The 23,834-nt window shown below is 52.1% G+C and overlaps 1 long non-coding RNA gene across 1 annotated transcript in view; it reads right to left on the reverse strand.

Annotated features, from left to right (window-relative positions):
• The window catches only part of LOC307190795, a 119,625-nt gene that overhangs the window by 785 nt on the left and 95,006 nt on the right, over nucleotides 1-23,834 (reverse strand). The gene's annotated exons all lie outside the window — the stretch shown is intronic.

Here is a 23,834-nt window from a genome sequence, read left to right on the forward strand (position 1 = left end):
AAGACACAAAGATACGTATGTGCCTGTGTGTGTATGTCCTGAATAAAAATACGCAAGTGTCACACCCACTGTGTCTAGCATGGTGCCCTTTGCAGAGCGGGAGGCTTGACAAATGTTTCCCGATTTGCTTTGATGTGAAACAAAATTTTATATGTCTGAGTGGGAGGAAACTCTGAGAGTTCATGCGCATTGGTGGAGAGATTCTTCCTCGTGTGAAAATGCATTCCTGAGATGCTCCAGCCAGCCAGACCAATGCCCTCATTTTATCAGTGAGGAGACCGACACCCAGAGAGGGGCAGTGACTCGCTCCAAGTCACAGAGCAAGTTGGTGTCAGAGTGAGGCCTAAACCCCAGGTCCCTCCTGACTCATCATGGCCAGGTGCTCTCTCCCGGGCCACACCCTCCTTTGTTGTTGACAGACTTGCACCCCTGGAGCAGCCTGGGCACAGGGTCTACTGCCTGCCTGACAGGTGAATGCTGGTCTCAGGCCAGAATGGAGAATTGTTTCCTGACTTCGTCCAAGCCCAGACAAGGTATGGGAGGCGGTGCCCGCGGTGGCCGGGAGCCTGGGCTTGGAGGCAGGTGGGCCTCGGTCACTTGTTGGGGCAAACTCTTTCCAGGAGAGAGAGAAACCCTGGGGAAGTCAGGTGTCCTCTCAGAGCATCAGTCTCCTCCTCTGTAAAACAGGGATAGTAACAGCATCTCTCGTTGAGGATTGCAGGGAGTGAAAATGACACTCCTAAGTCTATGAAGCCCCAGCAGAGCATTTGGCTCACAGCAGTCACTCAATAAATGTTAGGGAGGCGACACAAGGGAGGGTATCGTGAGCGCTGCGGGGGGAGCCCCTTTGTGCCCTCGGCAAGTCTTTAGACAAAACTCTCTCAAGGCCACCAGTGACTCATGCCCGCTGCTCCCGCTGTCCATCCCCGTCTCTGCCTTCGTGCACCAGGGTGGGTCCCCAACCCAGCATACCTACCTCTCCCCGCAGCTGCAACTCCCCACCTGCCCACGGGCTCCCCACACCCCAGCCCACATTTCACCAGCCAGCAAAATGAAAATGTCATTAGCACTCTGCACGCTGGTGAGCTAATGTCACCAGACGGCAGCCAGTGCGTGAGAACTGGGGAGGGGGGAAGGTGGGGGGCGATTCCCCGGGAGGCGTGGCGTTCTCAGCTTTTCCCAATAAGGGTATGATGAAGAAATAAATAAATGGCTGCAGGAAAGAGGTGACGATGGAGACCGTTCTAGCAGCATGCTGTGGGGCCGTGCCTTTCTCCTGGGCTCGCCATGGCTGCCTGTCGTCCCTGCCTCGGCCCCTGTCCAGATGATAGATGTGTCTCAGCCTCTCTGGGCCTCCTCTTCACACATACAGCTGATGAAGAAGCTCACCAGGGGGACCCCCAGCTTCCACCTTTCATTTCCACCCCCGCCCACGCTCCCTCAAACCTGCTGAGAGAAGCAGACCACCCCCTCAATTAACATGGCAGTGGGGGGGTGCTTCGTCTCCTAGGAGGAGGTGGCAGCATTGAACCCCACGGATCCGCAGGCAGGCATTCTGGGTTCCAGCCCCAACACGGCACTAACTCTCTGTGAGCGCTCAGGCACCACCTCCCCTTCGTGGGGCCTTAGTTTCTCCCTCTGTGAAAGGGGGCGCCGGATACAGCATCAGTCCCGACAACGTCTCCGAGTCAGCTCTGAATCCCCCAACTCACAGGCAGAGATGCCAACGTAAAGCTCCTTCTCTTCCAGTGTCCTTATGCCACCAGCACTGATGACACCCGCAGGCACGTTAAGGCTTCCTGGAGGAGGGGACAGATGTGTGTGTGTGGAGACGAGCAGGGCGCTCTGGGCAGGGGGCCTGGGTGAGCAGAGGCCTGGAGATACCCAGTTGCGAGGGGAGCACCTGGAGCCAAGGCTGCCCGACAGGCAGCTGGGAAATGAGATGGAAGAGTCCTGTGGTCAGTGCTTTCCACGCATTTTCCCATTTAATCCTGACACTGCTAGCACTCCCATTTTATGGATGAGAAACTGAGGCTCAGAAAGGTTAAGTATTGAGCAGACACATGGTTGTTAAATAGCACCGATTGGATTTGAACCCCGTAGCTGATTTAAGAGCAGAAGTTCCTGATGCTGTGGGGTGCCACTGTCTAGACTGTTTAAGATAGAAGGAGCAGGAGAGAAATTCAGGAGCGTTTGTGTCATAAAGGCATGCAAACGAGCTCACGTGATATGCAAGGGTGGGCAACGCCCACGTCTGCGGGGGAGGGGTGGGAGAGTTTAGCATGTGAACGTGTGTACGTTGTAAATGTGGGTGGCTCACTGCTGAGTGAAGCTGCTGCCCTGAGTCCGGGCCCAGAAATGCCGAATGGGGAGGATGTGGCCGAGTGGCCAGTGGGGCAGGGGAGTGGGCAGGCAGAAGGCCCTGGCCATCCCATGGTGACCCAGGCAGCCCTGCGCTGTGGGCTGTGAGCTGGGCCTGCGCTCATGGTCCTGCTGTGCGGGCCTGGCCTGCATCGCTTGTCTGCGGATCCCATACTCCCCTGACTGCTGCCCAGGAGAGCAGCATATCCTGCCCTCGGCCTCTTCCCTGACTTAGTCTCCCGCGTGGTCCCTCAGGATGCCTGTCCCAGCCGGGAACAGATCCTGTAGACTGAGCCTGGTATGCGCCCGGGGCTGCTGTCAGCGGGCAGGGAAGCCAGCGAGTGAGTGCACCTTGCACCCGCTGGGGACCAGCCAGACCTACTCCAGCCACTAGCCACTGGCTGTGTGATCAGGGCATGCGACCGGCCTCTCTGAGCCGCAGTGAACCCTCACAGAGCTGCTAAGATGACTACCTAAGGGAAAAGGCATGCATTCTATAAAGTGCCGTGCCCAGAGACAGGGCTGTAGTTCGAATCCCAGTGGCCAAGATAACCCAGGAATTAGTAGAGTTCCCTAGAGAGCCATGACTGGGAATCCAGCCAACGCCTTTACGTAAGTCCCCCTCGCCCCTCCCCTGGGCCTCAGTCTCCCATCTATAAAGCAAAGGGTCCTCAGGCTCAGATACGGAGTGTGCTCGGCCCCTGCGTGTCTACTTTTCTTCACCATGATTCACTATTAACATCACAGCTGGATTTCATTTACCAGAAACCAGAAGGCCATTCATGTAGCAGTAAGCTGAGTAAATAGGGCCCAAGACAGGTAAGTTTTGATGGGAGGAGAGAGGTTTCATGGTTTCACGTTCGAGTTGCTGACTAAGAAGGAATGTGATCATTCTAGGAAGACAGAAGGAAGCATGCAGGAACAGAGCGGGGCAGAGCTGTTGGAAGTCGACAGAACTTGGACAAACTCTCTCCCCAGGTTTGCATTGGACTGGCCCTGAATGCCACAGAGAAGACACAAGGAGTTCTGTTTCCTGGAGACCTCAAGGAATGGGAGCATTCACTCATTTGGTGAGCATTAACTGAATACCTGCTGTGTACTGGGGCCTCCGGGGGTGCCAGGGATAAGAGAGGCACCAACTCTGCCTTCAAAGGAGCTCCTGTTATGGGGAAGAGTGACAATGCCCTTGTCTCCATAGTTCAAGTTGGCTTAGGAGGACTCATCACATTGCTTTCAGTTCAGAGGAGGGAAGGACCCCTTCCTGCTTGGGCCCCAGGGAAGGCTTCCTGGAGGAGGAGGCAGATTTGAATGTATGGGGATGAGAGGAGGGCACTGTGAACAAAGGGACCAGGGTGAGCAAAGGCACAGAGGTGTCCAAGTGTGAGGTGAGTATTCAGGACCAGGAGGCAAGGCTGCCTGTAGGGATAGAATGGGAAATGAAATCGGAAGGGGCTGGATGATTAAGGTCCTTGAATCCTGGGCCGAGGATGATGAACTCTATCCATAGAAAAAGGGGAGCCACTGAAGGTCACAGAGCAGAGGTGTGCTTCAGGTGGTTGAAAAGCAGCAAGGAGCCCAGGCGAGTGCAAACAGATGATGAGAGGATGGAAGGAGGATGGGCAGGGCCTGATGGTGGGGCTGGATAAAGGGATGCTGGAGGGGTGGGGAAGGTAGGGGGGATATGAAACCGGCAGGCTGTGGGCAGGGGACGCAGATGTGGGATGATGACTGGATTTAGACATGGTGGATTTGCATCCCGGCTCTGCCACTGTCACCGTGTGCTCTCAGGCATGCCAGTTTACCTCTCTGGGCCTCAGTTTCCTCCCCTATAAAGGGAAAAAAATAAAACCGCTTCAAAGAGATGTGAGGTTCAACCAGATAATATACGAGAAGCGCTCAACATAGTAAGTGATTGTTGGATGCCTGCTTCCTACAATGTAAGCATTTGTTGCTTTTATTAATTAGTGGTGACCTTCCCCTATTACAAGTGAGGACGCTGAAGTTCAAAGTCAAACAAGTGGCTGGAATTGGCAGTCACTGGGCCTCAAATCGTAAGAGAAGCAAATTATGAGCAAATAAACGTGGGATGACTCAGAAAAGAGTCTTGATTTTAAAATATTGCTAAAGAGAAGGGCTGTTTGATGACTTTTGTGCCGTATGCTTATTAAACCCAAGCTATATATGTCAACTAATAAGTAAAATGAGTTAATTAAAAAAATCAACCTTCAGGATGCATCCATGTTACCTAATGGCAGTCCATAAATATAAACATAAAATCTTAAAATACAAGAATGAATTGCAATGCCCAGCAGCTCCAAGAATCTGCAATTTCTCTGTCTGCAAATAAAAGCTACTGATTTTAGCTTGGGTTCTCATGGCTCATGAATGAGCCTTTGAGAAGTCATAAAGAAAGGAATTATTTCCAATTGTTTACTCGCTAAGGATCATATGTATTGAATTTAAATTGTCTCTGATCCCTAATTAGTACAAACCAGATTAGAATCTGAGTACAGCAGATCTGGAAAGAGCCCTTGGAGACTAAGACCTTAAGCTCAGTTTTCTTCGTTTTATAGACCTGGAACCCAAGGGACAGAGAAGGAGAGCTACTTGCCCAAGATCACACAGCAAGTAAGGGTAGGATCCAAGCTAGAACCTGAGCTCCAGGCACCCAGGTTGGCATCCTGCTCGGGTCCCTGCAGCATCTGTGATCAGATCAATAAATCCAGCCCTAAGGGATGTGCAGGGATGTTCCCCGGGCCTTAGCCCGGGTGATTCCTATAATAAGAACTTTCTCCCCGCTCTGGGGAAAAGTAATCTGCCCAAGAAAGGACCCTCAAAGCCCAGCGGTCTAACACTGATAGCAAAGTTCTAAGACGCTCTAGCACATTGCTGCGTATAGAACCCTTGAGCCCCTGTTCGCAACCTGCTTGCCAGGCAGCTCAGCCAGGAGAGAGACACACTGGGAGCGTTGGGTTCTGCTCTAAGAGGGGCTGCAGGCCGGGACAGCCCAGGCCCATGTCAGCTCCTCCCTGTGTTCCAGGTGGGGCTGGAGGCACAAAGGCCTCATTGTACAGTGGGGAAGGGAGGGGTCTCAACTCAGCCAGGCTCCTGCTCTCTATCTCTCCCTCCCTCTCTCTCTCTCCCTCTCCCCCCCCCCCTCACACACACACACACACACACACACACACACACACACACACACACACAAGAAGGAGCTTTGCATGTGGCACAGGCACGCATGCGTGTATGTTAAGCTTCAGCCTACACTCGATTGTGAAGCAGATGTTTAATTACTACCTGAGTGTTATTAATCAACACGATTAATACACAACCCATACCACATAATTACTTTGCAATTACACCTAAAAGAAATATTTTAGTGCCGAGGGTTTGTTAATTACCCGGCCTTGCCAAAGGACAGGTATGATGGGCAGCAATTTTTCTTCTTTCCTTTTCTTCCTTTTCTCCCTCCCCTGTCCTCTCATTAATCTTCTGGGCTGATGTCCCCACCACACAGAATGGGGAGCCCAGGCGGGCTGCCGGCCTCCTCCCCGAGGTGCCACTTCTGCCCTCTCACCGCTTTCATGTGACTCTAAATCGCCCCCAGTCCTCTCCTCTCAGCTCTCCAGCTTGGAAATGCATGCCCTTTCCAGAAATGAAGCCGGCCTCCTACTGGCCTGCGGATGGAGAGGCAGCGGCAGGCAGGGGTTACCTGGGGACGGTCTGCAGGCAGCTAGCTGCCTGGAGTTGGATCCAAGCTCTACCAGTTCCTGGCTGTGTCATCTCTGTCAAGTTAACTGTGCCTCAGTTTCCCCAGGTGCAAGATGGAGACGAGAACAGTAATTACCTCAGGGGTTTCTTGTGAGTATTTAATATGACAGAATGCGTAAAATACTTAGCCACTGCCTTGCACACAGTCAGACTCCAGTAATACTTATTATAACTATCACTGTTATTATTTACGCAGAAATGGCCCCTCCAGGAATCCTCCTAATCACAGAGTCTCCCAAATGTTCAGGTTTTTGGATTCCACTCTCTACCCCTCAGATAGAGAGCTCGGTCCCATCTACCTGGAAACACCTCCTTACATTGTCCCCTCCCCTCTACCTGCCACCTCCATGGGCTCCACTTCCCTAATCCAGGAAGCCTTCATCCTCTCTCACCTGGCCCGCAGCCATTAGCCTCCACACAATCTCCCTGATGCTCCCCACACCCCGTTCCATCCTCCACTGGGTGGAGAGACAGATCCTCACGGAGCAGAGCTTGGACTATGCCACTCTCCCGCTCAACAACCTTCTGTAGCTCACCATTGTCTATGCAGCAAGGTCCACCTGCCTCCGCTGGAAGATCACTAATGCCCCAAATTCCACCTTCATTTCTTAAGTTCATGAGCCCTAAGCTTTCGATGATGGAGGAAGGAATGAATGAATGTCTTGCTAGACTTGAGAAGCATACACACCCCCCAAGCTGGGACGCCCCAGTGCCTTTTATGCACCTGGCCTTGAGGTTTATCCCGGAAGTTGGGGTTTATCCCTCACTGTTTATTTCCCCTCCACTTTTCCCCTCCCCTCCCCCCCCGACAAAAATCTTTCCCAAACCAGCTGCATTTAAGAACAATCCATCTTTTAGGGCCCAGAAACCACAGGTCCAGCTGAGCAAAGAGACTATATAAGGACCCTCAGATGCAGGGGCCAGTGTGTGGTCTGCTCGAGAGATGAGTGTAAGGGACACGGTGACAAACTCCAGCACAGATGGCACACGGAGAGAGCCAAGGGGGAGGGTGCTTGTGTGTGCATGTGTACATGGTGTGCACACTTTCGTTTGTACAAGTAGGGCCTAGGTAGCTACCTGTGTGACTTAACTCCTTCAGTTACAAAAATATCAAGTAGTATGAGTCATTCATTTACTTGATAAACGTAAAACATTGGGCTCTGAAATCAGACCGTTGGTGATAGAATCCTCTCACCTCTGACTAGCTGTGTGACTTTGGGAAAATTCCTGAACTTCTCTGAGCCTTGGTTCTTAGTTGTAAAACGGGGCTAATCGTAGCTCCTAACGATAGCGTTCTCATGAGGAGGTAACGCACACTTTGATCAGCACCTGGCACACAGGAAGAGCCAGACCAAAGTTAGCTCTTTTATTATTAATAATAAGAAGAATTAATAACCCCTGGGAACATAGAAACTCAATGACTGAAGCAGAACATGGCATGTAGTGCTAGACCAACGGGTGGAGAAGGCCCTGCAGAACATTAAAATGGAAGGTAGGAAAGTGACTTTTGTCATTCGCTTATTCATTCAGCAAACACTCATTGAATGCCTCCTGTATAAATCTCTGTGTTAGGTGCCGCGGGAGGGTGGAGGGACTCCCTGTCTTTGCAGTGAGGCCAAGTGGAAGGTGCTGTTCACAAGTAGCTGGAAGCGGGCAGAGGCTGGGGAATGTTCTAAACCACTCACTGCTGTGCCCCCAAAGCCTCAACTTGCCGGCCACTGGACACTAGATGAATGGATGGCAGCGCGGCTGAAGATGCGGGAGAGCTCCTAGGTGAGCAGACTCAAGTCCAAGGAGAAGGCAAAGGGGAGGAAAGGCTTTCCAAGCAGAGGGCACGGCCAAGGCAGTGGCTCAAGGGCCTCAACTTGCACGACAGGTGGAGGGAAGAGCAAGCAGGCTGTGCCCTGGCGGAGGCGTGAAACGGGAGAGGAGAGGTGGGTCACGGGTGCTGAGACGGAGCTTGGGCTAGCGGGGAGTCAAAGGAAATTCATGGAGGGGCTGATGGGGGCCACTTCAGGTCCAGGGTTTTCCTTCTTCGTCTGAAGTTCAAGCCTTGGTCTTTGGAGCTCCGAAGCCCCCTCCCAGGAGGCTGATGGAAACTTTTCCAGGGGACATTGGATCTATTTCTGTTGCCTGAGAGATAAGAATTTACATAAGGTTCCCTGCGCAGCCGCAGGGCAAGGCCACAGGGCAAGTGCTCCGGCCACCAACCTCCGCGGATGCAGCACTAACCCAGATGACAAACAGGAAGCGTGACTCTCCAGGTAGATGTGGAGAGGGGCGCACAAAGCCAGGATGCAGTTGCTTTTACTCAGAGCCAGCCAGGCTCTGCTGGCCCGTGCTCAGCTGTATATGATGAAAGCGGCCGAGCAGAGATGTTTCCTTCCTCTCCCCATGGGCCTCCTGTGCCCCCTTCCCGACACATTGTGGCTCTTCACACACACACCCAGCCCCACACACACCCACACACACCCACACTCACAGCAAAGTCTGGTGTTGGCTTAAAGCAATAAGGTCGAAAGATCAAGAACGCGGAGTCACAGCTCTGGGACAGCTGTGCTGTGTGCCCCGTTTAGGTCATGTGCCCTCTCTGGGCTTCTACTTTCTCCTCTACAAAATGAGGTGAGGTATTCAATGATTTTCAATGCTCAAGTGAAAGGAAGGGGGCTAAGTCCCCGCAGATGGGCAAAAGTGAGGTGAGGAAGAATCTGAAGGGCCTGAGTCCCCGGGATGACATGCCCTGTACCTGGGAGAAAGCCAGGCCGGTACCGACGGAAACAAGAATCAGGGGCTCCTGCAGCCTCATCGGTGACTGAGGCTGAATTCAAATGCTGGGCCCACCATTCATTATGCTATTGGACACCTTATGTGAACCCCTCTAAGCCTCAGTTTCCTCACCTGTAAAATGGGGACATGACACTTCTCACTCATAAAGTTAAACAAGAAGACACAAGGAGATTGCCCAGCATGGTGTCTGGGTGGAGTAGGCCTCAGTAAGTGGAAGCTTTTATTAGTATTACAATTACAGCTCCATCTACATCTGGGGGAAACCCCAGCCGCAGCTCCCTCACTGCTCTGTGGGTCCCTCCCAGACCCCTGGCAGCCCCGGCAAGAAGGGGAGCTTTCCTGACCACACCTCGGCCACATGCAAACATGGCTGTGGACTTAACATCAGTTTTCTGGACAAACCGTGGCGACTCCTCAGAGACATGGGGAAAGGTACCTGGCATTAGGGCTTCTAACCTTTCCTGAAATGTGTCCTTTTTTTTAAATAAGGGGAATGTATCCATGTATCACTCGCTAAATAACAATGAGAATAAATCAATCGTTTGGGGACAAACACCTCTGGGGAAATCCCAGGCCTTGGCTGACCCCGACGCTGAAGGATCCGGCTGTGTTTCTCATTCCTGGCCCTGGGGACAGGGGTTATTAGAGATCACTAGTCCACCTCCCGTCTGTAGGAGGGAAGGAGCTCTCACGGGCCAGGCCAGGCCAGGCCAGGCAGGAGAGACCCGTTCCGGGATGGTTTCCATGCAGACGGTGAGAGCAGAAAGCCTGACTCCACCCACCCAAAAGGTGCTCAGGGGCTACGGTGGAGCCGCTGTCTCAATGGCGTCTGTGTGTCCTCCTCTGGATCCTATGTGGGAGGGGGGGTCTCTAAATGGAGACCCAGGGAGGTGGATGATTCTAGTAAGCGGTAGAAAGGGGCTTCACACCTAAGTCCGTCAGGTGCCACAGCCGGAGGAGTTTTCTTCCTAATTCCAAAGTAAGGGATTAGGCTGTGTGCGTCCGCGCCTGGAGGGCGCACCCCTCCCTCGACCGCGCAGGTGCGCTGGATGCAGAAGTCTCCACCTGCCCCTTCTCTGGGGGGGGATTGCTGGCCCTGCTGTTTGGATTCACATCACCCAGAGATGCCTGGGAGGCTGCACCCCTGCCCCACCCCCAGGCATAGCCCATAGCCCCCGACAGAGGGTGCTGGGCACAAACTCTGCAATGTCATTCGCTCTCCAGAGCTCCCCTGGGACCCGGCTGAGGCTAGAGCGCCCCTGAACCCCGTCCTTGCTTAGCTTCTTGCTCTGCCTCATCCAGCTCCTTTCTCTGGTCCCGAGAATCCTTCCTCAATAATTCACTTGCACAACCATCCCGGCTCAGGTTCTGCTTTCAGAGAGCCGGACCTCGGACACAAAGGAGACAGATGCGGTTCCTGCCTTCTCGAGAGTCAGTGTCCGGCAGGAGTCAAATCTGAGACACCGACTGACCCTGACACGGTCTCTTCAACCATGACCACCGACCGCCCCCCCAATCTTATGACATGCTGCGCAACCCCCTTCCCCTCCTGATATCACTGAACACCAGCGACAAGCCAGCCAAGAGGGTTTTTTAGCTCCAATCATATAGATGGAGCTGAGGCTCAGGGGGGTTATAGCTTGCCCAAGGTCACTTGCAACTCCTACGTGGCTGCACTTGGGTTAGACCTCAGTTCTGCCTGACTGCTGGGCCCCAGGGCCTGCCTCCCACTAACAAAGGGGACCTGGATACATCTGCAGAGATGGAGAGCAGGGAGGCCCCGTGGTTAGGGCCATGCCCAGGGCAAAGCTCGCTGTCTCCCTCTGCCACCTCCTGGGCCCTGTGACTCAGGGCCCACAGCCTGGGGGAGGCAGTTCTGGAAGTGGAGAGGGAGTGTGGAGTCTCACCGGAGACTGCTTCCCTGGCGCCATTCTTCCACATCACAGGCCCGGGGGTCTCTCGCTCTTAAGTGATTCTCCCGGACCTGGCTCCTCCCTGGTCCCCCTCCCCCCAGTTCCTGTATGTCACAGATCACGCAGCTCAGCCAGGCGGGTAACAGGCAGAGAATGGGAATTTTTACCTGTTAATTTAGTTTCTGAACCCCTGCTGCTTGCCAAGCCTGAACAGCTCCATGGCAGGCTCTGAAAGAAGGAGGGGAGGGGGAAGGGCAGGCAGTGGCCCGCGCTCCAGGAGTGAATCCGACAGCCGGCCCCCTGGGTGAGGGCGGCACAGCGGGGCCAGGGAAGGCTAGCCTCCCTGGATCCAAAGGCAGGAAGGGGGCCTGGTTCCCAGAGCACCAGCCATCTGCTCCCTCTGCCCTATCCTTGGTGAGTAAAAGGCAGAAGGCCTCCAACAGCCCACTGCTCGGGGCAGAGCCGAGCCCAGCCAGGCACAAGGACCCCTGCCCCCTCATCCTTCCCGCCCAAAACCTTCAGCCCTCTGTAACAGGGCCTCTCCCAAGGTACCTTGAGCCCTCACTACCTTGGGCGTTGGACTTCATTTAATCCTCAAAAACCTTGTCTCATCTACCCTGTATGAGAAAGCTATCATTATCATCTCCATTCTACAGATGTAGAAACTGAGGTTCAAGAAGGGGACGCTTCCCCAACAAGTCCAACATAGAATGACCACATGACCCAGAAATTCCACTCCTGGGTCTATGCCCCAAATAACCGAAGCCAGGTCTAAACAGACACCTGTATCCGACTGCTCATAGCAGCACTATTCACGGTAGCCAAAAGGTGGAAACACCCCAAATGTCCGTCAATATTTACATGAGTACACAGGTGAACGTAATATAGGCTTTCAATGAAATATTATTCACTCAGAAAAAGGAATGAAGTACTGATGCATGCTACAATATGGATAAACCTCCAAAACATTATGCTAAGGGAGAGAAGCCAGGCACAGAAGGCCACATAGAGTATAATTCTAATCATATAAAATGTCTGGAATAGGTAAACCGATATAGACAGAAAGCAAATTAGTGGTTGCCAGGCGCCGTGGAGAGGGGCCTTGACGTGTGTGGGGTTTCCTTTTGGGGTAAAGAAAAGGTTCTGGAACTAGATAGAAGTGATGGTTGCACAACACTCTGTATTGAATGCCACTGAATTGTTACTTTAAAACGGTTAATTTTCTGTCATGTGAATGTCACCTCAATTTTTTAAAACATCTGGGGGAGGCTGGTGAGGGGGAGGTGATGTCATGCACGGAAGGTCAAAGAGCAGGTAAGTGGGGCAGCCCAGGTTCACACTTGGGTCTTGCTGACGGCAGGGCATGCCCTTGGCCACCATCCTCTGCTGCCTGTCCTGTGCTTTCCCATCTCTGGCCTCTGCCTCTGTTGATGCCTTGGCCAGCAAGACCCCCTCTCCTCATTTCTGCTCTCGAAATCCTACGCATTCTTCAGGGGCCTTGGTTAAAAGCCACCCCGCTCCCCAAAGCCTTCCCGATCTCCTCTCCACTTGGAGACCCCCGGCCCCGTGCCCTGCCCGGTCAGCTTTGCCCCACGCCTCCTGCCAGAGTTAGCAGTGCACAGGGCTCTCCCTCGCTCCCCACCAAGCCTGAGGGGGTCATCACACTCACAGGTCCTGGTGAGGGTTAAATAACACGAATGCCCGCGGGGCTCTCCACTCCGCGCTTGGCAGGCAGTGAGCGCTCAACCACTGGTGCTTGTGAACGGCCAGGTTCACTCCTGAAGCGCTGAGACCCGCGGGCTAATCTCTGCTTCCCTGGCCCAGGCCCTGCTCCCAGTGGCACTCCTCAAACGACTGCGGAATGCGAGGGGAGAGACAAACTCCCGGACAAGCAGCCACTTTCCTACCTGTTCTCCTGCTGGGCAGGAAGCCTGTCTTGGTTCACAGTTTATAATAAATGCAACTCTGTTTCCTCTCGGCCGTGCTGGCCCCCAGCACGCACACACCCAAAGTCTGCTGTTTCTGTTAAATGTCTGAGGCTCCTGGGACCAGCCAGGCCCTGACTGAGTCCCGACGTTTTGCTCCACGAGGCACCTCCAGCCCCAGGTTCTGCAGATCAGGACAAATCAGAAGTTCTGGCCTCCGTAAAAGCCTACTGAACACGATCTCTCTAATAACTGTCGTCATGCTTATCTAATGAGGATGCAATAAGACATTCATCATGGAAGCACTTTCTAAACTAAAGGAATGATATACATTTAAGGTATCGGCATTAAGAATAATCCCAAACACCAGACAGTGCCAATCTTTTCAAGACGCTTTTGGAAGCTCTTTCGAATCTGCAATGGAATGTGAATTAGTTAAAGATGCCAAGAACTTCACTTCAAACAAAACAAGGCGGCTAAATTAGGAAGCCCTCACTCCAGGGAAGGCAAAGACACATGCACTTCCCAGATCTTGCTCTCTACTTGGCCGTTGATGGTAAGACAGGCCAAGAACAGGGGTGGGGGGTTGGGGGGGACCACTACCTCTTCAACTGGCACCCAAAGCAGAGAGAGGGAGCTTCGGGACCAGAGAAATCCAGCCCAGCCACTTGCCAACCCTGGGATCATGGGCCAGCTCTTTAAATCCCTTACTGTCAGGTGGTGTGGGGGCATGGAGAGGTGGAGGGTGATGATGCTTCCCTCCCTGAGCGGTGATGAGTGTCAGCTAAGGTGAGCCAGACTTGCAGAGCACCTGGATTGGCACAAAGGAAGCTCTCAATAAGTATTTATTCTCTTCCTTCTCAAACTATCCTCAGACCGTTTAGAGAGTGAAAAACAAACCTCAGACTGAAGGACGTGTTTGCAACACATATGTATTACAAAGCACTCGTATCCAGAATATGTAAAGAATGCCTACAGATCAATAAGAAAGTAAGAAAACAACCCAGCTGAAATTGGGCAAAAGTTTTGAAAAGATACTTCCCAAAAGAAGATATCCAAGTAGCTGACAAGTATATGAAAAGGTGCTCAGCATCATTACTCACCAGGGAAATGCAAATAAAAACCATAATGAGGTACAGAATCACCAGTTGACTAGGACTGAACAGAGGGCTGACACCAAGCGTGGGTGAGGAGATGGACAGACTAGAACATTCATGCACTGCTACGACCATCAAATGGTACAACCATCCTCTTTGGCACTGTCTATTAAAGTCAAACCCATGACCATTCAGTATTTCCACTCCCAGTTACACACCCAAGAGAAATGCCTGCATATGCCCACAAAATGGCCTGGACCACAATGTTTGTTGCAGCTTTATTTATAAGTACTCCAAATGGGAAACAACTCGATGTCCATCCACAGAAAAATGGATAAATCAGTTCATATATATATATATATATTCACACGATGGAATATTACACAGCAACTAAAAAAAATGGAACTGCTGTCATGGGCAACAACATGCATGGAAGGATTATAAAATCATCACGTTGAGTGAAAGAAGCCAGGTCTGGAGGAGTTCATGCTATACGATTCCATTTATATAAAGTTCTAGAACAAGAACAACAGCCTGATGGTGATTGAAGCCAGAACAGTAGTTACCTGGGGGTTGAAGGGGGTGAGGAAAGGAGAGTATCAACTGGGATGGGACACAGGAGAGCCTTCTGAGCTGATGGCATGGGTCCCTGCCAGCCTCCCCGGCCTTGGCTAGAACCACTCCCTCATCTCTCACTAGGCCCCAGCCATAATGCTCTTCCCTCCATCCTGCAACACTTGAATCCATTCCTACCCCAGGGCCTTTGCACGTCTTGCCTTCTCAATCTGGAACCCTCCTCTCCCCAGTTCTGCATGGCCAGGCTTCACCTATATTTACATCTGCATGGTGGTTACTTGGTATACAAAACAAATCATTAAGCTATATATTGGAGACGTATGTATTTTACTGTATATATATTATTCCCAAATAGGATTTTTAAATAAATGACCAGAGGATCAATTGGACCAAGCCATCTCTAAGGCCTATGAGCCCTATCAGTTTATGATCCTCAGAGCCTGGAGAATGATTCTTAGGTTCTAATGCTGGAATTCGGAGATGCTGTGCTCGTTTTATTCTTTCTCTTCCCTTTCACTTGCCAAGAGAGGCCCCTTCTCTTGCTCCCTCTCCCTCTCTGACTTTGTGTAAGTCAGTCAGCCACTCCTGGCCTCATCACCCCATCTGCAAAAAGAGGGTCGTGCTGCCAGGACTCCCCTCCAAGAGGGAGAAACATGGTCATGCACGAGAAATGCTCTGTGCATCACAGAGCAAAAATGCTAACTGCATTCCCAGAATTGCTAGCAGATGTCTCTTTGCATGGGGTCAAGTATATCCAGGCAGAATTGCAATTACTATGGCAAGGGTGTGGTTTAAAACTCAAACCTGGCCCACATGTATTTTTTGGTGTCAAGGGATCTAAGATGGTGGCCATGGAACAAAAGTCATCATGGGAAAGGGATGGCCACTGGTTTGACCTGGGAAGGCACAGATTCTGGTGTGGTCCCTTAGGCTATCGGCCAGAGCAGTGCAGGGATGATCCTTGAAGGAGACAGAGGCGGTGCCTGGCCTGGGGCTTCTGCTGGCCTTTTAAAGGAAGGAGCACTGAAGCTGGAGTCTGGGGTCCTGGGTTCAAGGGCTGCTTCTGCCCTGATGTGCTGGGTGACATTGGATACCTCTTCTCACCTTTGGGACCTCAGTTTCCTCACTGCACCTTACAAGGGTGGACTAGATCATATTTAGAAATCCTTTCAACTAGAATTGTTTATGACCTTATAAATTGCTTACTTCTTAAGGTCAAAATTACATCATGTCCCTCTCCGCTTAAAACCTTATATACGGCTTCTTATTCAACTTAGAATAAAGTCCAGACCCATGACCAGATCCTCATGGTCAGGTCCCTGCCAACCTCCCGGCCTTGGCTGGAACCGCTCCCTCACCTCTCACTGGGTCTCAGCCATAATGCTCTTCCCTCCATCCTGCAACACTCAAATCCATTCCTGCTTCAGGGCCTTTGCGCCCCTTGCCCTCTTAACCTGGAACCCTCTCCCCACTTGTGCATGGCCAGCCTTTGCCTGCTTTAGGGCACCGGCTCAGAGGTCCCCTTCTCAAAGGCCTTCCCTGACCAGATAAGCAGTCCTCCTTCTTGTGTTTTCTTTTTCACTTTCATCCAATGATGACAACATGCGCTCATTAGATGAATTCGTGGCTTCCTTATTTTCTGTCCTCTGCGCTGGAGTGTAAGTTCCATGTGGGCAGCCACTCTGTCTGTCACCATTGAACCCTCTGACATATACACAGTAGACACTCAATAAATATCTGTGCAGGTTTTCATCCTCTCAGGCAGCACTACAGAGCTCTAGCCGCCCTCAGAAGCTCATGTAAGAATTTCCCAAAGAAAGAAAATGCTCATGTATAGAGAACCCAGCAGGTACTGTGACGATGCCAGGCTCTCTGCATCCTTGTGTCATTTAATTCTCACTACAACCCTCAGAGATAGGATTAGTTGGGTGACAGGCTCAGAGCAGTGAAGAGCTGTGCCCACGGTCACATACCAGAAGCCCTGAGCTTGGAGACAGATGGCTCTGTGCCACTTGTGACCATGCGATTCCATCTCTCCAGGCCGTGCTTTTCTTGTCTGTAAAGTGGAGCTAAGATCTCCTGCCTGCACTGCAAGCTGTGTCATGATCAAGTGGGATAATTAAGGTGGGATGCTTTGCACACCGGCAAGCAGCGTGCAGCTGCACTGATGTTGAAACAGAAAGAGCCTGAGGTTTGCTTTGCCCATCAGAGTCTGTGCCTGCCCCGCCAGGAGGCGGCCAACAAGGGGAAAGAGGACCTTCCGGAGCCAGCCTGTCCTGGATTGGAATCCTGCTCCAACCCAGCTCAGAGCTGGGTGCCCTCAGGCATGCATGTTACTTCATGCCTTGGAACTTGCATCTTCTCCTCTCCACCCCCCACCCGGGCTGTTAAGAGCCCAGCTCTGGGCCCCAGGAAGGCCTTCCTGCCTGGGGAGCCCTGGGGAATCAACAAATCGAGCTCACCTCCACCTCCTTAGATGGAGAGTCACTGGCCCACCCTGCCCTCCGGCTACTCCCCATTGGCCAAAGGCCCTCCTAACCCCTAAATGGTCCTTGAGCGTCTGGGAGCATCACTCTGTCACCTCCTATTCCCCATTGCAGGCTCAGCTCTGATGGTGCCAATCTTGGCTCCAGAAAGCAATTAGACGAGATTAGTGAAGCAGAGAGAAGACAGGTGGTGGGGGGAGGAGTTGGCAGAAAGAGACCCCTGGGGCAGAGAGACTCCGGGGGGTGAGGAGAGAGGGAGGAGAGATGAGGCAGGCTGGATGAGAGGGGAAGAGTGGCAGAGGGATTTGGATTCGAGAGAGGATGTGCAGGGGGGACAGAGATGCAAGGACACGCCAGAGGCCCCGTGGGAGGGAGAGAGATGGACCAGAGGCCCCAGGAAAAGGGAACGAAGAGCCTGAGAGAGAAACTCAGGAGAGGGAAATAGGCGGACACAGGCTCATTTATTTGGCCTTGTCCCAGAGGGTGTCTGGGAAGTGGCTTCCCCTTGCAGGAGGCCAGGAAGCAGCCGTCATGGAGGAGGGGGGGGCAGGATGGGAGCTGGGAGACCGGGGTCCAAGGCGCTAATGCTCTGAACCACAGGGCAGCTCCCCCATGGAGGTGAATGAGCAGAAACGTCTGTGTGTGTCCACCACAGTGCTCATAGCAGCACTGTCCATGATAGCCTAAAACACTGGAAGCCATCTGTACCCGTCAGTTCTCCAGAGAAACAGAACCAGTAGGAGTCTGAGCTGGAAACTCAGACAGGAGTCAATGAGGTCTTGAGGCAGAATTCTTTCTTTCCTGGGAAACCTCAGTTTTTGCTCATACAGCCTTTCAACTGATTGGATAAGGCCCTCCTACATACCTAAAGTCAACAGATTGCAGACGGTAGCCACAGTTACAAAACACCTTCAGGGCAGCGCCTCGATTGGTGTTTGCTTCTGTAACTGGGTACTACGCCAGGCTGACACATCACACCACCTAATACGGTCTCCTCTGGCTGCTGTAATGAATTATCACAAACGTAGGGGCTTAAAGCAACACACAGTTATTATCTTACAGTTCTGGAAGCCAGAAGTCCTTTTAAATGGGACGCACTGGGCAAAAATCAAGGTGTTAGCAGGACTGTGTTCCTTCCAGAAACACTAGGGAGAAGCCTTCTCTTTGCCTTTTCCAGATTCTAGACGCTGCCTGTGTTCCTTGCCTCATGGTCCCATCTGTCTTCAAGGTCAGCCAAGACCAGCCTCATCTTTCTCAGGCTGCGTCACCCTGACACTCCCTTTCTGTAGTCAAACCTCCCTTTGCCTCTTTTAAGGACCCATGTGATTAGAGTGGCCCCACCCAGACCTCCCAGGATGATTTCCCCAACTCAAGACCCTTCACTTAATCATGTCTACAAAGGCCCTTTAGCCATGTGAGAAAATATATTCATAGGTTCCAGGCATTAGGACATGGACATCTTTGGGGGGCCATTATTCTGCCTACCACTCCTCCCAAAAGCTCATCACCAGTGGAGTGGACACATCTTGGTGCCCCCACCCACCCAGTGAGACAGGACGAAGCAGGATCAGAGCTGGGCTACAGATCACTTTCCCAGCAGAATCCGCCCCTGGGAGTAGTCCAAACCCCCAGGGAAGGCACAGAAGGACTCTTAGGTGATGAGAATAAGATCTCAGCTTAGCACTCCAAAGGACTATGACATCTGCCAAAGGATTTACTGACTCCAGCCCCTGCATGGATGGGCTGTTCGTCTATAGGTCAAGGTCCTAACCTCTCTGTGACCCTCATCTTCATGAATTGTCCAGTGACTCTGATCCCAGATACCACAAGCTGCACACCCACTACGTGCTAGGTAACAGCTCCATATACAGCAGCTGTCAGGGATCCTCCGAGGCCCCCCGTTTGTGTGCTTCTTCCTCTGAAGGCCTGCACCTGCCACTCTCATGAGAAGGTTGCCCTTGGGCTGCTGGAACCCTCTGTCCCCGTGTACAGGGAGCCAGAAGTGTCTGGGAGCTTACATCCCTCCCCCATGCTCGGGGTGGCCCTCAGCCAATGTCTGAGGGCGTGGGAGGATGAGAGCCCAGCTCTCTTGTCGCAAGCTGAGACAAACCCAGAGATGTAACTTACACCCCAGAATTCCTGGCAGGGTCAGGCTGGAACAGCCTCTACAGGACGGCGCCTGACATCTCTCCTTTTCTTGGCTTCCTCTCCTTCCCTGCTCTGCTCCCCCAACTTCTTACTGGTTTTTTCTGGTTTCTTCCTTAATAAATCCCTTATCCACAAGTGCTCGTCTTGGAGTCTACTTCTGCAGCATCCAGACTATGATACGTATGTCATCTCATTTAACAGCAACCCTTTGAGGTGAGTGCTGTGATGATTCCCATTTTTCAGATGAGGAAACTGAGGCCAGAGAAATTTAGCAATATGCCCAAGTTACAGAGTTAAGTAGCCGAGTGGGATTTGAACCCACGTCAGCCTGACACCAAGCCTGCTTGCCTCACCTCCTCTCTGTGTGATGACTTCCCCAACTCCTTGAAGACGTTAAGAAAATGGAGGAACGGGTGCCAGGGAGATGCATCTAGTAAAGGACAACGGGTGAGAACCCCTTGTGGGGTCTTGGGTTTCATCAAAGTAAAAGAATAATAAAAACAAAATAGATTCAGCATTTGCCAACTCAGGCACACTGTGATCTGAAGCCCAACCTGTCGGGCCTTTCCCTGGGGCTGCTTCCGCCCCTGCCAGAGAAGGAACCCTTGAGGCTCTCTCCCTCCGAGCCAACGCAAAGCCCAGCTAAGGCAGGGATTTGTTTCTTCAGCAGAGCAGGGAGGCTCTAGGGGGCCATGGGAGCTGGCAGGTCCTTGTGCCAGAGCGGCCGAGGTACAAGGCTTGAAAGAAGCTAATGACTCAGTGTTCAGTGCCTCAATGCCCCCCCCCACCTCATCTCCCCATGAGTCTTTTTGAAAGAAAGAAAAGAAAATCATAGATAGGTCCCTTTTTGCTCCTGGTCTCGGAGACCTCACAGTTCCTGCCTGGGTTTAAACCTTGGAAACAAAAGGCTGATCCCTGGGCTCCCTGTGGCCGGGCAGAGGGGGGCAGTAATTAACGATCTCCCAGCTGTCGTCATACATTCCTTTTCTGTGTGTTATTTACCTGCCCAGCAGGCTCCATCTGGGCAGGTTACGGGCAAAGCATCCTCCTCTTCTAGATGGGAGCGAGCACTTAATTGCAGACGATCAGGAATGCGGGGGTGTCTTTATTCCCGGGCAAGTCCCCAGATCCCAGAGACCCAGGCGACTTTTAAGAAGGAAAAATCAAGGCGGAGGCACAGTGTGGATTAGGCGCGCACAGCACCTTCTCTGCCCGGCAGGGTGGCCTGCCTGCTCCTGGTTCCTCTTCCCTGCTGGCCACCCTCCTGGCTTTACGAGGGTCCGCGGTGGATTCATCCAAGAGCTCCTTGACGTAAGATTATGTCGTTCACCCTCATAAGCTGAATCTACCATAAACGACAAAATCATTCAATAACTGCTCTAAGGGGGAAAAGTGGTCATTAATGAAGTGCTAGGGGTATAAAAGGAAGGAAGGACTAAGCCTGGGAGGCCAGGGAGGGCTTCCTGGGGGAGGTGGAAGGTAACACCCTTGGCATCAGGGCAGCTAGAGGCAAAGGAGAAGTAATTTTCTCACAGCCACCATGTGCGGCATGCCAGCATGGAGCTGGGGGCCTCACTTAGTCTCTAATCATTAAATGAATCCACCAAGGTAATCTTATTATTCCACTTTACAGATGACAGAATAGGATCAGAGAGGTTAGGCTACTTGCCCAAGGTCACTCAGCCAACAGGAAGGAAAGCTAGGATTTGCACCCAGGTCCCCGCCCTGTGCCCTGCATCATGAACAGCCAGGCACAGAAGTGGACGGTAAGGGGCAGACAGTGTGCTGCGGAGCTCCAAGTCGGGAGGAAGTGCTTCTGCTGGAGCAGTAGCGGCAGGCCCCCTGGAGGAAGTGTCTTCCAGATGCGGAAGCTTTAGGCGGGCAGAGAAGGGAGGAAGGGCTTTCCTGGTGGAGGGGACTGTGCGGGCACAGGCACAGAGTGGGAGTGCAGAGAGGTATTAGTGAACAGCCAGCCTCACTTGGTAGATGTCAAAGGGGCATTGTTGGCAAATAAAGTCCCACAGCTATCCAGGACATCCAGGCCCATCCTCTGTAGAAGGCCTTGAAAATGGCAGTGAAGACTGGCACTGGGAGGTTTCTTTGGACGAGTGAGTGAGCGGGGAAGCTGGTGAGGGGACTGTCCACTGAATGAACAGACACGCTGTTGCAGGACTGGGGAGAGCAGGCGCGCCGGGCTGCAGGGCACCGGGATGGCGAGGAGGGGCAGCTCTGGGAGGCCTGGCCACGGCAGACCAACATCCCTGGGCTGTGGGGCCAGAGGAGGAGGCTGGGGGGATGGGAGGCTCCTCCCTGCGGTCCTTGGGAGAACGAGGATGCCACAGAGAAACAGCTCTCTGGGGACAGTGGTGGTTTGAGGGGGAGATGGTAGGCTTGTTCCGGGCTTACGTTTCAGCTGTCAACGTGGAGAAAAGCAGCTCAGAGTGGGGAAGATTCTTTCCAGACTGGGGGAGGATCTGACTCCAGACGTGGAAGTTGAGGGCCCTGGGTTGAGAAGTGGAAACGGAAGCTGGGCTGGGGAGGGACAGAAGGAGCAGAAGGGAGCAAGGGAGCTGGAGGAAAAAAGAAGAGAGGGGAGCTGAGGAGAAAAATGAAATTTCCTCTCCACTGAGAGGAAAACGTACAACAAGAATCACTCACTCGGGGCTTCCCTGGTGGCGCAGTGGTTGAGAGTCCGCCTGCTGATGCAGGGGACGCGGGTTCGTGCCCCGGTCCGGGAGGATCCCACATGCCGCGGAGCGGCTGGGCCCGTGAGCCATGGCCGCTGAGCCTGCGCGTCCGGAGCCCGTGCTCCGCAACGGGAGAGGCCACAACGGTGAGAGGCCCGCGTACCGCAAACAAAAAAAAAGAATCATTCACTCGTTCCCTCACAACATGGACTCTGCTAGGACTCGTGCTGGCTGCTAGATGTACAGACACTGGCAAGATGCGGAAAACGCGCTTGTGAAAAGGAAGAGACTCAGAGGCAGTGGGTTTGAATCCCACACGCTGGCCACTCAGGATGGATGCCAACTTGGGGTAAGTTACTTAACCTCTGTGTGCTCACATCCCTCATGTGAAGAAGTGAGCCTCATAGTGCCTATTTCATAAGGTGGGGAATCCAATGAGTGACATGTGACACTAGGCAAGAGCCCGGACAGGAGCTGGCGTCTACCCAGCGCAGTAAAGGGAGTGAGGGATTCCTCCCCTCGTCGCCTCCCCAGCCCCTTTGATCAATGGCCCCGCACTATTCCTTGAACACCCCAGGCTGCTCCACTCGGGGCATCTGGGCATCGGGTCACTGGTCCTCCCTCGGCTCAGAATCTCTGGTCCTGGATCTTTGCTCAGTTTGCTCCCTTATTTCATTTAGGTCTTTGCTCAAATGTCACCTTGTCCAAGAGGGCTTCCTGGACCACTCTGTCTTGGGCACCTCCCTACCCCACCAGTGACTCCCTGAAGGAGAGTTCCAGGGGGATGGAGACTTTGTTCACCGTTTCCCTAGCACGGAGAATATTGCCCGGCACAGAGTGGACGTCAACATACGTTTGTGTAATAGCCAAGACATGGAAGCAACCTAAGTGTCCATCAACAGAGGAATGGATAAAGAAGATGTGGTATATGTATACAATGGACTATTACTCAGCCATAAAAAAGAGTAATGTCATACGCAGCAACATGGATGGACCTAGAGACTACCACACTAAGTGAAGTAAGTCAGACAGAGAAAGACAAATATGTGATATGACGTACAGGTGGAATCTAAAAAAAAATACAAATCAACTTATTTACAAAACAGAAACAGGCTCACAGACATAGGAAAGAAACTTATGGTTATCAATGGGAAAAGGGGAGGAGGGATAAATTGGGAATATGGGCATTAACAAATACACATTATATATAAAATAGATAAAATAGAAAAACAACAGGGATTTACTGTAGAGCACAGGGAACCATATTCAATATCTTGTAATAACCTATAATGGAAAAGAATCTGAAGCTGTACACCTGAAACTAACACAATATTGTAAATCAACTCTAGTTAAATTTTTAAAAAAACATACATTTGTGAATGAATCAATGGGTGAGTAATGAACGACCCAGACACTCTGATGACCCAAACTTCTCCAGCAGGACCAGGGAGCGGTGAACAGGCTTGTGAATAAGCACAGTGATGGGCAGGTGTGGATACGTGGGCTTGCTTGTTCCAAAGCCAAGTTCTGGGGTTCTTGGGGCTGGTAAAGGCCTAGGTGAAGGACCTTGAAAGCAATGAACAAAAAAGTGTAACAGCATTCATCAGCTCCAGTACTATGGCTGGTACCTAACTGATGCACCATAAAGTAGCTTCTTTCCTCAGATGGAGTGCGTGTTGAGGTTTACCGCAGTCCCCACCGCTCCCTAGTGTCTCCCAGACAATCAAGTCATGGTTTAAATGCCCATTATCATTGAGCCTGGGCTCCTGGTTTGTTTGTTCATTTGTCACTCAACCAACTCACTTATTTGTGCTTGCTGTTTGGCCCATGTAAAAATTTGAGTGATCCCTGGCCTAAGCGCCCTTTGTCTCAGTTTCCTCACTTGTAAAGTACAAATGATTTTTCTTCCTAAAGTCAAAGAAGATGAATGAATGTGGCCAGACTATGGCTGGTACCTAATTGATGCTCCATAAATATTTTCCCATCCCTTTCCTGTCTGGCTAAACTGGCCCAGCCCTTTCTTCTCCAATCAGCAAGTAAAAACTGAGCAATACGTTTATGCCAAGCGGCAGGCGTGACCCTG

The sequence above is a fragment of the Stenella coeruleoalba genome (assembly GCF_951394435.1).
Source record: "Stenella coeruleoalba genome assembly, chromosome: 8".
Classification (NCBI taxonomy): Eukaryota; Metazoa; Chordata; class Mammalia; order Artiodactyla; family Delphinidae; genus Stenella; species Stenella coeruleoalba.